This window comes from Aethalodelphis obliquidens, unplaced genomic scaffold (genome assembly GCF_003676395.1).
Source record: "Aethalodelphis obliquidens isolate GAN/ISIS:26980383/991018 unplaced genomic scaffold, ASM367639v1 scaffold7, whole genome shotgun sequence".
NCBI lineage: Eukaryota > Metazoa > Chordata > Mammalia > Artiodactyla > Delphinidae > Aethalodelphis > Aethalodelphis obliquidens.
In genome coordinates, this window is record NW_020837951.1 from 69,474,499 (window position 1) to 69,493,150 (window position 18,652).

Below are 18,652 nucleotides of genomic sequence, written 5' to 3' on the forward strand. Positions count from 1 at the left end.
AATGCTGATCCCAAAAGAAAACTGACCAGAAAGATTCCTTCCTTGAAAAATGAGTTTCAGAAAAACAAAGGTCTTGCTTCTCAGATTATTTTAATCCATATTGCCTTCTCAATGTTGGCTACTCTGTTAGTTGAGTGGGATTAGATAAGACGATCATAGAGATCTCCATGATCTGGTTCTGATATTCTATAAACTCACAATTTATTCTGTATCTCAAATACATATTTTCTATAAATGCTCTCCTTAGAAAAGCCATCAGCTGTAAGTGATGTCAATGTTCATACTTCTTTATTCATGCATTGGTTTGATACTTTCATTTTGCTGTTTGTGTATACTTTCCACAGAATTAGTGTTTGTTTATCAAAATATATTGTGCTTGACCTTGTGCTATGTGAGCTCTTATTGGCTGTTTGGGAGACTGGATGAATTTAAAGACAAAACGACACATTCTCCATCCTCAAGGTGTTTCTAAACCTCAAGGTATTTAAAAAAAAAAATTTTTAATTGAAATATAGTTGATTTACAATGTTGTGTTAACTTCTGCTGTACAGCAAAGTGACTCAGATATACACATTCTTTTTTATATTCTTTTCCATTATGGTTTATCCCAACATATTGAATATAGTTCCCTGTGCTATACAATAGGACCTTGTTGTTTATCCATGTTACATGTAATAGTTTGCATCTGCTAATGCCAAACACCCTCAAGGTGTTTTTAAATGTCTGGATTTGTTGCTGTTGTTGTTTCTTTTTTTTAAACTATGCTCAGAAACAGAAAGGAACAGTTTCAGGGAGCAAGGAATTTTCAGTCAGAAGACCCGGGTTCAAGTCTAGATTTCACTTCTGTGTGATGTTGGACAAGTAATAATGCCTTTCTGAGTCTCAGTTCATTTATTTATTTATTTTTAATAAATTATTTATCTTTGGCTGCATTGGGTCTTCGTTGCTGCACGCGGGCTTTCTCTAGTTGCGACGAGCAGGGGCTACTCTTTGTTGCCGTGCGCAAGCCTCTCACTGCGGTGGCTTCTGTTGTTGCGGAGCATGGGCTCTAGGTGCACGGGCTTCAGTAGTTGTGGCACATGGGCTCAGTAGTTGTGGCTTGCCAGCTCTAGCGCGCAGGCTCAGTAGTCGTGGCACATGGGCTTAGTTGCTCCGCGGCATATGGTATCTTCCTGCACCAGGCTCAAACCCATGTCCCCTGCATTGGCAGGCGGACTCCCAACCACTGTGCCCCTCCTTTATTTTTTAAAATGAAGATAATACAATTACAGACCCTAGCTTGCTTCCCCTATGAGGCTCAAATGTGATAACTGTCAAGCTTCAAATTCAAACTCAGACGAGGTCAATGTCCCCAAAGCCCAGTGACAACCTGCTCCAGCAGTTAGAGGTGGAGCCCTGGATGTTGCCTGTCAAATAGGGCAGAAGCCTGGGGAAGAAGGAAGAAGGGGACAGAGGAGGGAGGGTTGTGGTGGTTGGAGAGGGGTCAAGCTACGGGAGACAAAGGAACTAAAAGGAATTATCATCCTAAATGAAATTCAAGAGTTAGATCTCCAGCAAGAAAATGTTCAGCATATGTTTTGGAATGGGAAGGAGTTATAGAAGAGGAGATAATAAGTGGATCGGTGGGGTCGGGGGGGGGGAGGATTGAGGGGAGGAGCAGAGGTCAACTCAGAAGTAGAGAGTTCTGTTGTGAGCCAGGTCAAAAAGCCGAGCTAAACCCAGATATGAAGGCTTGGTTCTCTAAATGAGGACCGTCTAGACAGAAGCAGGGTGCTGTCGTAGGTCAGATGTACTTGCGTTTGCCTGTTGTTCAGACAGAAGTCTGATTTCCCTGTGTCTGGGTGAGGGTATTGGGCGTAGGTGGAGATTGGGCCTTCGTAGGGTGTAGAAGTAGGGAGAAGACAAGATGGCTAAATTGCACCATTAGTACACTAGATACCGATGTCAAGGGAAGATAAAGGAAAGTTACCCTACTTAATATTGTTGTTGAAGGCTAACCCTGCATTGAGATTTAGTCTTTTAATTTATAAGGTTTATGAGCCTGATATAACCACATTTAAATGGCCATCCTTAGAGTTTGTAATGATTTCTTATCTGCTATTAGAAATAATCTTTACCACATAGATAACTTTTAAGACCATTGTAGAGATGGTTAATTGTTTTATATTGCTGGTATAAAAGTCTTATTCCATATGGTTGGACATCGCATGAGTGATATCTATCAGATTACCTGTGAGATAGAGTGAATCTGGTCTTGTGCTGGATCCCAGCCCCCAAGAAGGAGCATCCTCTCAGACTAGTCTGAGGGGCAAGGGTGGCACTGAATATACGACAAGTAGAATTCAGTCAAGCAAGAACAGAAAAAACTGCTTCACTGGTGCCCAAATCAGAAAATAGCCGGGTAAGGGAGCCACCAGGAGACAGAAATTTAGAACAAAATTTGGACTGATCTTGACTAATCCTAACTGATGATTTTGTTAGCTCAGGCTTGCCTTTACAGGGCTGGGTGATCTCCTCCCACATTTCCAAAAGTCCAGATATGAGCCTTAATTTTTAAAAAATTATAAATCCTTTATAAAAGCAATAATCAGTTTAAAACAAAATAGAATTATAATTTCATTCACAATAGTAACAAAACTAAAGATACCTAGAAATAAAGAATAAACATACAGATTCTTTAAGAAGGAAGTTATAAAATCTTATTGTCAAATATTAAAAAATGAAACAAATGGAAACATGTTGTTGAATGGAGTCCTTAATGTCCTCCAAATTTAAATTTTCTCCAATTAATCTATGAATGGAAGGATATTACAATTAGAATCATAAGAAAAATTTTTTACTGAATGAAGTAATCTTAAAGTCCATACAGAGAAAGAAATTTCTAACACTAGCCAAAAAATTAATTAAAAGAGGAATAGTGAGGAGGATATGCATTACTAGGCAATAAAGTACAAGACATTGTATTGATATAGGAACAAACAAACTGAACAATAGAAGACAATCAAGATCCCAGGAATGGATTTCAACATATATAGGAATTTAATGTTTGACAAACTAAAATTTCAATTCCGTGAGAAAAGGCTCACTTAGTTAATAAATAGTTGGTACACCTGTTTAATCCATCTGGAGGAAAATAATGTTGGAATGCTATCACACACCACATACAAAAGTAAATTCCCAGTGGATTAAAGAACTAAGTGTATAGAAAAAGTCAGTAAAAACAACTTATAAAATTTAGATGATTATTTGGACACCCTGGGTGTTAGGAAGAGCTGTTCACCAAAACAGGATTATAGAAAAATGTTTTTGTATAGCAAAAGATATCAAAACAGTGCCAAAAGATTAAAATTATATTTGTATTACTGGGATGAACCTAACACTTAGTCATGATATATCATCCTTTTTATATGCTAGTGGATTTGTCTGCTAATATTTTGTTAAGCTTGAAATCTGCTTTGATATTAATATAGTTACTCCAGATTTCTTATGATATGTGTCTGCATGGTGCATCTTTTTCCATCCTTTTACTTTTAGCCTATCTTTTTCTTTATATTTAAAGTGTAAAAAATCAAAAATTTAAAAATTTAAAAAAATAAAGTATATCTTTTGTAGACAGTATATCATTGGGTCTTACTTTTATATCCAGTCTATAATCTCTGCCTTTTAATGAAAGTATTTAGTTTACACTTAATGCAGTTATTGCTGTGGTTGGGTTAATATCTCCCATCTTGCTAATTGCTTTTTCAATCTTTTTTCCTCCTTGCCTGACATTTTTGGAATTATCAAGTACTTTGGGGAATTTCATTTCGTCTCCTATATTGGCTTTTCAGCTATAGTTTTGTTTTATATTTTAGTGGTTGCTCTAGGAATTATCATATACATCCTTAACTTATTATAATCTACATTGAGTTAATATTATAGCACATCACATATATTATAAAAAAAATTAAAGCAGAATTCTTCCATTTTTCCTTTCCATTAGTTCTGCTATTTCTGTATTCTGCCATATATTTTACTACTACATATACTATAAATCCCACAATAAATTTTCATTTTTTAGAAAGTTAATTGTCTTTTAAATAAATTTTAAATAAGGAGGAAAGACCTTTACCTTTACTACATATTTACCATTTTTTGCAATTCTTCATTCCCTCACATAGATTCCTATTTTCTATCATTTCTCTTTATGCTTAAGAACTTCTTTTAGTATTTCTTCTAATACAGGGCTTACAGCAATGAATTATCTGTTTCTGTCTCTATTTCACCTTATTTTGAATGATACTTTTACTCTATATAAAATTCTATGTTTCCACATTTCCTCCTTTTAATTTCTTTTACTGTTAGTATTTTTTGCTCTAATACAATTAGATTGCATCTAATTTTTGTGGACCTTGTGACCCAGGGCAGGTGTGATATAAGAAGAACTTGAGCCTAAACATGTATATATATTTTTATTACTTCATTTCTTAGGTATAAAATAATTTCAGACTGTCTTGCCATTGTGGTGCCCTTGGTGTAAAGATCTGTTCATATTTAACAGACACTAAGGTGTGTATGAAGAAAGGTTTGGGAGTTTTATTCTCATTCTGATGAGGTGTAGAGCTCAAAGCAAATTATTTACTCACGTGAAGCCATTTTGCTTCATTTGTAAAATGAAGTAAATAAACTGACTTATGTTTATAAGAACTGTGACCAAAATAAGACCAGATAATGATATTCGTAATTATAATAATTACAATAATAGCTAAATACATCCAGGGCTGACTATTGCTAGTCTCTATTCTAAACACCTTATGTGATTTAACTGATTTGCTCCTCCAGCAAAGCTACGATGATGTAATATTAATTATTTCCATTTTACAGATGAGAAAACTAGAATACAGATAATTTTAGTAAATTATCCAGGATTTTAACACTGCCAGTAAGCAGTGAAGCTAAGATTTGAACTCAGGTGCTTGAAAACTACCTTTACACACATAATTGGTTTTCAAATGCTGAATTTAAAATTTTGCTTCAAAATCTTGGGAGGCAGAATTTACTAAACAAACAGTACATTGGCTGGTCTTTACACAAATCTAAAATCTGTCCTGGGTTCCAGAGGAGATGTTTTCCCCTCCAACTTAATTTAATTACATCTGAAGCTATTTCGACATTTATCCATCACCATCGTATTTATCCAGACAGCTGTCACATTAAAGCAGTTGAATCTATCACCCTCAACTCATGGCAACTAACAGACCCTCCCTCTCCCTTGACTGTGCCTTTTGCTCCGGCTGTTGCCTTATCTGCCTCCTTCTCTTTGCAGCCAAGCTGGCATGCTTTTCAGACCCTCTCTGCCTGGGTTTTCTCCTTCACTTGACGTTAACCACTTCCTGCTTCTTTAAACCGTCTGTGGCCACTGCTGTCCTCTACCTCTGTCCTGTCTCTTTCTCCCTCTTTGGATCTTCGTTTCACGCTTTACATCTACGATAACCTATAGTGATTGTTTGTATGTCTGCCTCCCCATCACACTTTGAGCTTTCTGAACATGGGAATCCGTGCCTTCGCTGCCCTCCACCCCCACCCCACCATCTCAACCTGGCAGGACATCAAGTGAGGAGTAGCTACTCAGGAAATGGTGTTTAATGTTACTTGAAACAGCTACCATTGAGAATGTTGGCAGGTAATCCCATAACGACTCCTTGGGGATGGTAAAGAATCCTATTCCAGGAAAATCAAGGGAAGTTTTTCTCGATGTCTGGGAGATTGTGCATGTTTAAAGACCCAGGGGAAGAATGCTATGGAGCACAAGTGATTAAACTTATTTAAGAAATGGAGACAGGAAACTCCCTGGAGCAGCATTGTAGGAAGGACTCCAGGGAATGCACAGGAGAGGGAGGTGACCTCACATTCTCAGCTCTACTCTTCCTGAACTAAAGTTCCCTCTATCTCAGAGAACAAATGTGATAAAAAATTTCCTTGAACGTCAGAAACATTTTAATAGGAAAATTATTAGCTCTTTAAAAAACATACTGTGTTGAAGATCTTTGGTGATTAGGCTTTAACATTTTTGGCTTTGGAGATTTGAGCGCTACATCAAAATGGGATTATTTCGCCTTCAAGATGTGTGTGACCTCAGGAAGGTGCAAACCTGAATTGGACCCACCTGCTGGGAGGCTAGAGTGCAGACAGAGCTGTGTGAGTTTAGCTCCCAAGGTGCATCAGCCTCAAAGGGGGCTTACCGTATTGTATGGACCTGCCATTTGTGTGTATCTGGGAACAGATATACGATACTGGTGTTTGAGTTTTGCTGAAGGTCTTAAGGATACAGTCCTCACAAATGTCACAGTGTATTTTATTTATTTATTTTTTAATTTATTTATTTTATTTATTTATTTTTGGCTGTTTTGGGTCTTCGTTGCTGCATGTGGGCTTTCTCTAGTTGCAGTGAGCAGGGGCTACTCTTTGTTGAGGTGTGTGGGTTCTCATTGTGGTGGCTTCTCTTGTTGTAGAGCACGACCTCTAGGTGCACGGGCTTCAGTAGTTGCAGCACACAGGCTCAGTAGTTGTAGCTCACGGGCTCTAGAGCACAGGCTCAGTAGTTGTGGCACACGGACTTAGTTGCTCCACAGCATGTGGGATCTTCCCAGACCAGGGAGAGTATATTTTAAAAGAAGATAATGTTGATGGGTAATGAACTGAACAGAAAAACCTTTAAAATGATAACTAAACTATAATGATGTATTGTCAAAATTTGTTAAATATCTTTTTTAAAATCATAGGAATATAAAATGGATAACCAACAAGGACCTCCTATATAGCACAGGGAACTAGATATTGATAAGATTACTCAATTTCTTATAATAATCTGTAAGGGAAAAGAATCTGAAAAGAATAGATATATACATGTATAACTGAATCACTTTGCTGTACACCTGAAATTAACACAACATTGTAAATCAACTATACTTCAACAAATACAAAACAAAACAAAACAACAAACAAAAACTCATAGAAATACAATGGTCAAGTTGCAGTTAGTACTCAAGAGAACTTTTTGGTAAGGAACTCATCCCTTGAAGCTCTAGTTTCCTGATCTGTAAAGTTCTAACTTCACAGCACTGAAATGGGAATAAATTAGATTTTGTTTGGTGTGTATTTGTGCATATAAACATAAACACTTAGCCCAGTGCCTGGCCCAATATTATAGATGAAATTCAACAAATTATTTATTAAAATATATACTTTACAAGTATGATACACCCACTTTGGTGACAAAATATTTCTGCGGCTAATCAATAGGAATTGACATGTTAACTCTTTCCTCATCTAACAGGTGTTATCTTATCCTGACAGAAGTTATGGTGAGATAAACATCATCCTTCTTAAAATAAACCGGTCACTTGTTTTTTAAATGTTTTAGTTGATTAGGTTTTGTTATGCTTTTAAAAATCTAAGTGGCAAATAATGCAAAAATAGTTTCTTAAATTGGCTTGAAATGTAATTTTTAATAGGATATTTCAGGTTCACATTGTATTTAATTTTTCACCAAGCATTTTTATATACTGTATATAAATCCATATGTGGAATATATTCTCTACTAAATTCACTAGGCAAATAAACAAAAGCTTTCAGAGCCTTTGAAAAGTGCCACGAGAGGGCTCCCCTGATGGCGCAGTGGTTGAGAGTCCGCCTGCCGATGCAGGAGACACGGGTTCGTGCCCCAGTCCGGGAAGATCCCACATGCCGCGGAGCGGCTGGGCCCGTGAGCCATGGCCACTGAGCCTGCTCGTCTGGAGCCTGTGCTCCGCAACGGGAGAGGAAAAAAAAAAGTGCCAAGAGAGGCCACACAGCCACCGCTGGAGCCCCCGGAGGCGGCAGCCGTGGAGACCACGGCCGAGCCCTGTGCTTCCGAGAAACTGGCGGAAGAGGTCACAGCCGAGTCAGGTCGGGTGACCGGTGGCGAAGAGCAGGGCACTGGCAAAGGGGAGGAAGATGAGCCGGAGGATCAGAGTGGAGAGGAGACGCCGGGATCCGAATCGCCGGGTGACAAGGCCGCAGAGGAACAGGTTCAAAGTCTCCACCATCCCCGGAAGAAGAGGCAAAAGATGAGGAGAGGATCAGACTCTTGTGAACCTGGACACATATACCTCGGATCTCCATTTTCGGGTGAGCAAAGACCGCTATGGAGGGCAGCCACTTTTCTCAGAGAAGTTCCACACCCTTTGGTCTGGGGCAAGAAGTACTTATGGAGTGACAAAGGGGAAAGTCTGCTTTGAGGCCAAGGTAACCCAGAATCTCCCAATGAAAGAAGGCTGCACAGAGGTTTCTCTCCTTCGAGTTGGATGGTTTGTTGATTTTTCCCATCCACAGCTTGGTGAGGATGGATTCTCTTATGGTTTGAGTGGACGAGGACTCGAGGCAGAGAATGGGCAGTTTGAGGAATTTGGCCAGACTTTTGGGGAGAATGATGTCATTGGCTGCTTTGCCAATTTTGAGGTTGAAGAAGTAGAACTTTCCTTTTCCAAGAATGGAGAAGACCTTGGTGTGGCATTCCGTATCAACAAGGAATCCGTGGCTGACAGGGCCCTCCTACCCCATGTCCTCTGCAAAAATTGTGTTGTAGAATTATATTTTGGTCAGAAGGAGGAACCTTTCTTCCCACCGCCAGAAGAGTTTGTGTTCATCCATGCCATGCCTGTGGAGGAGCGCGTGCTCACTGCAGTCCCTCCCAAGACCATAGAGGAGTGTGAGGTGATTCTGATGGTGGGACTGCCTGGATCTGGAAAGACCCAGTGGGCACTGAAATATGCAAAAGAAAACCCTGAGAAAAGATACAATGTCCTGGGAGCTGAGACTGTGCTCAATCAAATATGGATGAAGGGGCTCGAGGAGCCACAGATGGACCCCAAAAGCTGAGACCTTTTAGTTCAGCAAGCCTCCCAGTGCCCTAGTAAGCTGGTCCAGATTGCTTCCCGGATAAAGAGGAACTTCATTCTTTTTTTTTTTTTTTCCGGTACGCGGGCCTCTCACGTACCTTGTTGTGGCCTCTCCCGTTGCGGAGCACAGGCTCCGGATGCGCAGGCTCAGCGGCCATGGCTCACGGGCCCAGCTGCTCCGCGGCATGTGGGATCCTCCCGGGCCGGGGCACAAACCTGTGTCCCTTGCATCGCCAGGCGGACTCTCAACCACTGCGCCACCAGGGAAGCCCGGAACTTCGTTCTTGATCAGTGTAACGTGTACAACTCTGGCCAATGGCAGAAGCTATTGCTGTTCAAGACTTTCTCTTGGAAAGTGGTGGTGGTCGTCCCTAATGAGGAGGACTGGAAGAAGAGGCTGGAGCTGAGGAAGGAAGTGGAGGGAGATGATGTGCCTGAGTCTATAATGCTGGAGATGAAAGGTGGGCTAAACTCTGCAAGTTAGGGGTCCTGTCCTTGGTCCATGCACACCTCACTAGAGCCTCTTAGCACCTGGAGGATTTTCCACATGTAAAGTGTAAATCTGTGGAATAAATTAATGGGTGTGATCACTTGAAGATGAATGAATGAGCAGAGTGAATGGTTAAAAAAAAAAAGTGCCAAGAGATGTTTCTGAGGACACATACAGCTTTTTTTTTTTTTTTTTTGCGGTACGCGGGCCTCTCACTGTTGTGGCCTCTCCCGTGGCGGAGCACAGGCTCCGGACGTGCAGGCTCAGCGGCCATGGCTCACAGGCCCAGCCGCTCTGCGGCATGTGGCATCTTCCCGGACCGGGGCACGAACCCGTGTCCCCTGCATCGGCAGGCGGACTCTCAACCACTGCGCCACCAGGGAAGCCCACACATACAGCTTTTGATGTATACACAGGAGAGATGTGAACTCTTAATTTAGCAACAGAACTTTTGAAAGGTGGAAGCGCTAAGAGATCACAAAAACGAAATGGCTACTCCCAGGGGTACCATTTCTGAGGAGTGAACTTTTCTGAGAAGCTCTTTTTCTCTTCACTCAACAGGGTCAGTAAGATGCATTGGCTCTCTTAGCGTAGTGAGAGAGATGAACAAAGAGAAAACTGATTGTGGGAATAGGGGAGACTACAGACTGTGGGAGAAGTTCACAATTGAAGGGAGGCCACCACTGGCCATGAGATGATCTGAGTCAGTGTGTGGTCACTGAGCCGTGAGAACCAAGGTGACTGTATTCCTTTCCAAGGGCCGTAACAAAGTACCACAGACTAGGTGACTTAAAACAACAGAAATGTTTTGTCTCACAGTTCTGGGGGCTAGAAATCCAGAATCGAAGTATTGGCAGGACCATGTTCTATCTGAAGACTGTAGAGAAGTCTCCTTCCTTGCCCCTTTCTAACTTCTGGTGGTTCCTGGCAATCCTTGCCTTGTAGGTACATCGCTCCACTCTCTGCGTCCACCTTCACATGGCCTGCTTCTCTGTGTACAAATCCCTGAATAAACTGTGATATTGATAATGTGGCCCCAAGCCTCACATAGACTTGAAGACAACACTGAATGAATACACATCAGTGATGCATTATTTATCATTGCTGGGCTTAAGTAGAGAGCAGGAAGTCTAAGAAGGGGGAGGACTTTCTGTACCTGTCAGTGTGTCAGGTCTGGTAGGAGTGCATCTCAGAAATTCCTGCCCCACCTTTCTCCCTTTCCCTCACTTCTCCTTATCTGCCATCATCTTTATCCCAATGCTTTCCTTGGTTCTCCTTCTCCTGTGAAATCACGTGTAATGTCCAGAATAGACGGAAGGCATGCTCAGGATTGGGATGATGGTTAGGGTGAAAGGTGTGTTCCTGTCCCAGCTTAAGTTTAGGACTTATTGAGAACAGAAATTGCCAATTTTGTCATCATGGTCACAATCTTCTTTTATCAGCTGATAGCCCTACTATCAGCTTCCTTCTGCATTGTGAGGTTATCATAAAGATCATTTAAGATAACTATTTTCTCTATCAAATGAAGCAGTTGGAAGATTACCCTTTGAAGAAAGTTATAAAAATACTAAATTTGGGGAGACCTTCAAGATGGTGGAGGAGTAAGACGTGGAGATCACCTTCCTCCCCACAAATACATCAGAAATACATCTACATGTGGAACAACTCCTACAGAACACCTATTCCTACAGATCTCTGGCAGAAGACCTCAGACTTCCCAAAAGGCAAGAAACTCCCCACGTACCTGGGTCGGGCAAAAGAAAAAAGAAAAAGCAGAGACAAAAGAATAGGGACGGAACCTGCACCTCTGGGAGGGAGCTGTGAAGGAGGAAAGGTTTCCACACACTAGGAAGCCCCTTCACTGGCAGACACAGGGGTTGGCCGAGGGGGGGAAGCTTCGGAGCCACAGAGGAGAGCACAGCAACAGGGGTGCAGAGGGCAAAGTGGAGAGATTCCCGCACAGAGGAGCCGTGCCGACCAGCACTGACCAGCCCGAGAGGCTTGTCTGCTCACCCGCCAGGGCGGGTGGGGGCTGGGAGCTGAGGCTCGGGCTTCAGTCGGATTCCAGGGAGAGGACTGGGGTTGGCTGCGTGAACACAGCCTGAAGGGGCTAGTGCGCCACAGCTAGCCGGGAGGGAGTCCGGGAAAAAGTATGGACCTGCTGAAGAGGCAAGAGACCATTGTTTTGGGGTGCCCAAGGAAAGGGGATTCAGAGCACCACCTAAATGAGCTCCAGAGACGGGCGCGAGCCACGGCTATCAACACAGACCCCAGAGACGGGCATGAGACACTAAGGCTGCTGCTGCAGCCACCAAGAAGCCTGTGTGCAAGCACAGGTCACTATCCACACCTCCCTTCCCGGGAGCATGTGCAGCCCACCACTGCCAGGGTCCCGTGATCCAGGGACAACTTCCCCGGGGGTAATGCATGGCGCGCCTCAGGCTGGTGCAACGTCATACTGGCCTCTGCTGCCGCAGGCTCGCCCCGCATTCCGTACCCCTCCCTCCTCATGGCCTGAGTGAGCCAGAGCCCCTGAATCAGCTGCTCCTTTAACCCAGTCCTGTCTGGGTAAATAACAGACTCCCTCAGGTGACCTACATGTAGAGGCGGGGCCAAATCCAAAGCTGAGCCCCAGGAGCTGTGCGAACAAAGAAGAGAAAGGGAAACTTCTCCCAGCAGCCTCAGGAGCAGCAGCTTAAGTCCCCACAATCAACTTGATGTACCCTGAATCTGTGGAATACCTGAATAGACAATAAATCATTCCAAAATCAGGGTAGTGGACTTTGTGTGATTTTGTCTATATAGCTTTTCTTTTACCATTTGTCCTAGGGTTCTGTCTGTCCTTTTTTTTTTTTTTTTTCTTAGTATAGTTTTTAGCATTTCTTATCATTGGTGGATTTGTTTTTTGCTTTGGTTGCTCTCTTCTTTCTTTTCTTTTCTTTTTACTTTTTATTTTTAATACTTTTTAAAATTTTTTAATAACTTTCTTTTCTTTCTTTCTCTCTCTCTTTCTTTCTTTCTTTCTTTCTTTCTTTCTTTCTTTCTTTCTTTCTTTCTTTCTTTCTTTCTTTTTTTCTCTCTTTTCTTCTGAGCCATGTAGCTGACAGGGTCTTGGTGCTCTGGCCGGGTGTCAGGCCTGTGACTCTGAGGTGGGAGAGCCGAGTTCAGGACATTGCTCCACCAGAGACCTCCCAGCTCCACATAATATCAAACAGCAAAAGCTCTCCCAGAGATCTCCATCTCAATGCTAAGACCCAGCTCCTCTCAACGACCAGCAAGCCATGGTGCTGTACACCCTATGTCAAACAACTAGCAAGACAGGAACACAACCCCACCAATCAGCAGAGAGGCTGCCTAAAATCATAATAAGGTCACAGACACCAAAAACACACTGCCAGATGTGGTCCTGCCCACCAGAAAGACAAGATCAGTCTCATCCACCATAAAACGAGCACCAGTCCCCTCCACCAGGAAGCCTACACAACCCACTGAACCAACCTTAGCCACTGGGGGCAGACACCAAAAACAATGGGAACTATGAACATGCAGCCTGTGAAAAGGAGACCCCAAACACAGTAAGATAAGCAAAATGAGAAGACAGAGAAACACACAGCAGATGAAGGAGCAAGGTAAAAACCCACCAGACTAAACAAATGAAGAGGAACTATGCAGTCTACCTGAAAAAGAATTCAGAGTAATGATAGTAAAGATGATACAAAATCTTGGAAATAGAATGGAGAAAATACAAGAAACGTTTAACAAGGACCTAAAAGAACAAAAGAGCAAAAAACAATGATGAACAACACAATAAATGAAATTTAAAATTCTCTAGAAAGAATAAATAGCAGAATAACTGAGGCAGAAGAACAGATAAGTGACCTGGAAGATAAAATAGTGGAAATAACTAACATAGAGCTGAATAAAGAAAAAAGAATGAAAAGAATTGAGGACAGTCTCAGAGACCTCTGGGAAAACATTAAGCACACCAACATTTGAATTACACGGGTCCCAGAAGAAGAAGAGAAAAGAAAGGGACTGAGAAAATATTTGAAGAGATTATAGTTGAAAACTTCCCTAATATGGGAAAGAAAACACTCAGTCAAGTCCAGGAACCACAGAGTCCCATACAGGATAAATCCAAGGAGAAACACACCAAGACACATATTAATCAAACCATCAAAAATTAAAAACAAAGAAAGTATATTAAAAGCAGCAAGGGAAAAACAACAAATAACATGCAAGGGAATCCCCATATGGTTAACAGCCTATCTTTCAGCAGAAAATTGGCAAACCAGAAGGGAGTGGCAGGACATATTTAAAGTGGTGAAAGGGAAAAACCTACAACAAAGATTACTCTATCCATCAGGGATCTCATTCAGATTTGATGGAGAAATTAAAACCTTTACAGACAAGCAAAAGCTAAGAGAATTTAGCACCACCAAACCAGCTTTACAACAAATGCTAAAGGAACTTCTCTAAGCCGGAAACACAAGAGAAGGAAAAGACGTACAATAACAAACCCAAAATGTTAAGAAAATGGTAATAGTAACACACATATCAATAACTACCTTAAATGTAAATGGATTAAATGCTCCAACCAAAATACATAGAGTGGCTGAATGGATACAAAAACAAGACCCATATATATGCTGTCTACAAGAGACCCACTTCAGACCTAGAAACACATACAGACTGAAAGTGAGGGGATGGAAAAAGATAATCCATGCAATTGGAAACCAAAAGAAAGCTGGAGTAGCAATTCTCATATCAGACAAAATAGACTTTAAAATAAAGACTATTATAAGAGACAAAGAAAGACACTACATAAGATCAAGGGATCAATTCAAGAAGAAGATATAACAATTGGAAATATTTATGCACCCAACATAGGAGCACCTCAATACATAAGGCAAATGCTAACAGCCATAAAAGGGGAAATCGACAGTAACACATTCATAGTAGGGGACTTTTACACCTCACTTTCACCAATGGGCAGATCATCCAAAATGAAAATAAATAGGGAAACGCAAGCTTTAAATGATACATTAAACGAGATGGACTTAATTGATATTTATAGGACATTCCATCCAAAAACAACAGAATACACATTTTTCTCAAGTGCTCATGGAACATTCTCCAGGATAGATCATATCTTGGGTCACAAATCAAGTCTTGGTAAATTTAAGAAAATTGAAATTGTATTAAGTATCATTTCCGACCACAACACTATGAGACTAGATATCAATTACAGGAAAAAAATCTGTAAAAACTACAGTACACATGGAGACTAAACAATACACTACTAAACAACCAAGAGATCACTGAAGAAATCAAAGGGGAAATCAAAAAATACATAGAAACAGATGACAATGAAAACACGATGACCCAAAACATATGGGATGCAGCAAAAGCGGTTCTAAAGGGAAGTTTATAGCAACACAAGCCCACCTCAGGAAACAAGAAACAGCTCAAATAAACAACCTAACCTTACACCTAAAACAGAGAAAGAAGAACAAACAAAACCCAAAGTTAGTAGAAAGAAAGAAATCATAAAGATCAGATCAGAAATAAATGAAAAAGAAATGAAGGAAACAATAGCAAAGATCAATAAAACTAAAAGCTGGTTCTTTGAGAAGATAAACAAAATTGATAAACCATTAGCCAGACTCATCAAGAAAAAAAGGGAGAAGATTCAAATCAATAGAATTAGAAATGAAAAAGGAGAAGTAACAACTGACACTGCAGAAATAGAAAGGATCATGAGAGATTACTACAAGCAACTCTACGTCAATAAAATGGACAACGGGAAGAAATGGACAAATTCTTAGAAAAGCACAAACTTCCGAGACTGAACCAGGAAGAAATAGAAAATATGAACAGACCAATCACAAGCACTGAAATTGAAACTGTGATTAAAAATCTTCCAACAAGCAAAAGCTCAAGACCAGATGGCTTCACAGGCGAATTCTATCAAAGATTTAGAGAAGAGTTAACACCTATCCTTCTCAAACTATTCCAAAATATAGCAGAGGGAGGAACACTCCCAAACTCATTCTATGAGGTCACCTTCACCCTGATACCAAACAAAGATGTCACAAAGAAATAAAACTACAGGCTAATATCACTGAGGAACATAGATGCAAAAATCCTCCACAAAATACTAGCAAACAGAATCCAGCAGCAAATTAAAAGGATCATTCACCATGATGAAGTGGGGTTTATCCCAGAAATGCAAGGATTCTTCAATATATGCAAATCAATCAATGTGATACACCATATTAACAAACTGAAGAATAAAAAGCGTATGATCATCTCAGTAGAAGCAGAAAAAGCTTTCGACAAAATTCAACACCGATTTATGATAAAAACCCTCCAGAAATTAGGCATAGAGGGAACTTACCTCAACATAATAAAAGCCATAGATGACAAACCCACAGCCAACATCGTTCTCAATGGTGAAAACCCGAAACCATTTCCTCTAAGATCAGGAACAAGACAAGCATGTCCACTCTCACCACTATTATTCAGCATAGTTTTGGAACCCGAACCATGGGAAACAGAGAAGAAAAAGAAATAAAAGGAATTGAAATCAGAAAAGAAGAGGTAAAACAGTTACTGTTTGCAGATGACATGATACTATACATAGAGAATCCTAAAGATGCCACCAGAAAACTACTAGAATTAATCAATGAATTTGGTAAAGTAGCAGGATACAAAATTAATGCACAGAAATCTCTTGCATTCCTATACACTAATGATGAAAAATCTGAAAGAGAAATTAAGGAAACACTCCCATTTACCACTGCAACAAAAAGAATAAAATACCTAGGAATAAGCCTACCTAAGGCAACAAAAGACCTGTATGCAGAAAACTATAAGAAACTGATGAAAGAAATTAAGGATGATACAAACAGTTGGAGAGATATACCATATTCTTGGATTGGAAGAATCAACATTGTGAAAATGACTATACTACCCAAAGCAATCTACAGATTCAGTGCAATCCCTATCAAACTACCAATGACATTTTTCACAGAACTAGAACAAAAAATTTCACAATATGTATGGATACACAAAAGACCCTGAAGAGCCAAAGCAATCATGAGAAAGAAAAACGGAGCTGGAGGAATCAGGCTCCTTGACTTCAGACTATACTACAAAGCTACAGTAATCAAGGCACTATGGTACTGGCACAAAAACAGAAATATAGATCAATGGAACAGTATAGAAAGTCCAGATATAAACCCATACCCATATGGTCACCTTATTTTTGATAAAGGAGGCAAGAATATACAATGGAGAAAAGACAGCCTCTTCAGTAAGTGCTGCAGGGAAAACTGGACAGGTCCATGTAAAAGAATGAAATTAGAACCCTCCCTAACACCGTACACAAAGATAAACTCAAAATGGATTAAAAACCTAAATTTAAGGCCAGACACTATCAAACTCTTAGAGGAAAACACAGGCAGAACACTCTACGACATAAATCACAGCAAGATCCTTTTTGACCCACCTCCTAGAGAAAGGGAAATAAAAACGGAAATAAACAAATGGGACCTAATGAAACTTAAAAGCTTTTGCACAGCAAAGGAAACCATAAACAAGTTGAAAAGACAACCCTTAGAATGGGAGAAAACATTTGCAAATGAAGCAACTGACAAAGGATTAATCTCCAAAATTTACAAGCAGCTCATGCAGCTCAATATCAAAAAAACAAACAACCCAATCAAAAAAATGGGCAGAAGACCTAAATAGACATTTCTCCAAAGGAGATATACAGATTGTCAACAAACACATGAAAGCATGTTCAGCATCACTAATCATTAGAGAAATGCAAATCAAAACCACAATGAGGTATCACCTCACACCAGTCAGAATGGCCATCATCAAAAAATCTAGAAACTGTAAATGCTGGAGAGGGTGTGGAGAAAAGGGAACCCTCTTGCACTGTTGGTGGGAATGTAAATTGATACAGCCACTATGGAGAACAGTATAGAGGTTCCTTAAAAAACTAAAAATAGAACTACCATACATCCCAGCAATCCCCCTACTGGGCATATACCCTGAGAAAACCACAATTCAAAAAGAGTCATGTACCACAATGTTCATTGCAGCTCTATTTCCAATAGCCAGGACATGGAAGCAACCTAGGTGTCCATCAACAGATGAACGGATTAAGAAAATGTGACACATTTATACAATGGAATATTACTCAGCCATAAAAAGAAACGAAATTGAGTTATTTGTAGTGAGGTGAATGGACCTAGAGCCTGTCATACAGAGTGAAGTCAGAAAGAGAAAAGCAGATACCGCGTACTAACACATATATATGGAATCTAAAAAAAAAAATGTTCTGAAGAATCTATGGGTAGGTCAGAAATAAAGACGCAGACGTAGAGAATGCACTTGAGGACGTGGGGAGGGGGAAGGGTAAGCTGGGACAAAGTGAGAGAGTGGCATGGACATATGTACACTACCAAACGTAAAATAGATAGCTAGTGGGAAGCAGCCGCATAGCACAGGAGATCAACTCGGTGCTTTGTGACCACCTAGAGGGGTGGGATAGGGAAGGTGGGAGGGAGATGTAAGAGGGAGGAGCTATGGGGATATATGTATATGTATAGCTGATTCACTTTGTTATAAAGCAGAAATTAACACCGTTGTAAAGCAATTATTCTCCAATAAAGATGTTAAAAAAAAAAGAATACTAAATTTGGGAGATATTGATTATAAAAGTGAACTAAAAGATAGTAGGCATTTAATTTTAAAGTAAAATTTTATACATAAATCAAGTATAATATTTATATTTCAAGAATAAGTAAATAATTTATTTTAGTAAAAATTCATTAATAAACTAATATTTGCAAATGATCAAAATAATCTTAATCCAGAAAACTGACTGAAAATATTACCCTAATTCATAAAAAAATAAATAAAAGTTGCTCAGAAATATTACACTGATTTGAGGAGACATCTAAAATGATACTGGTAATCAACTCCAAATTAGTTATGCAAGTGACGTATTTCTTGGTCCTGAAATCTTCTTGTAAGCTGCTCAATGAACAGAGAATGCCTTTGGATTTCTACATGAATAACCTGCCAGGCACTGTTGTTATACTTTTGGGCTTGCAAGTAGTTGTGGATTCATCAGAAGTACTTCTTTATTCCAAGTCTGATATCCTCCCTTTGTGAGAATGATTGGCCCTCCTGCCTGATTTTCTGCTCCAGACACACTCCTGCCTTC

General features: G+C 40.2%; 1 pseudogene; it reads left to right on the forward strand.

The window, feature by feature from the left end:
- Positions 1-5,652: 5,652 nt before the first annotated feature.
- On the forward strand, positions 5,653-9,417 carry LOC113620196 (heterogeneous nuclear ribonucleoprotein U-like protein 2 pseudogene; annotated as a pseudogene).
- Positions 9,418-18,652: the final 9,235 nt, after the last annotated feature.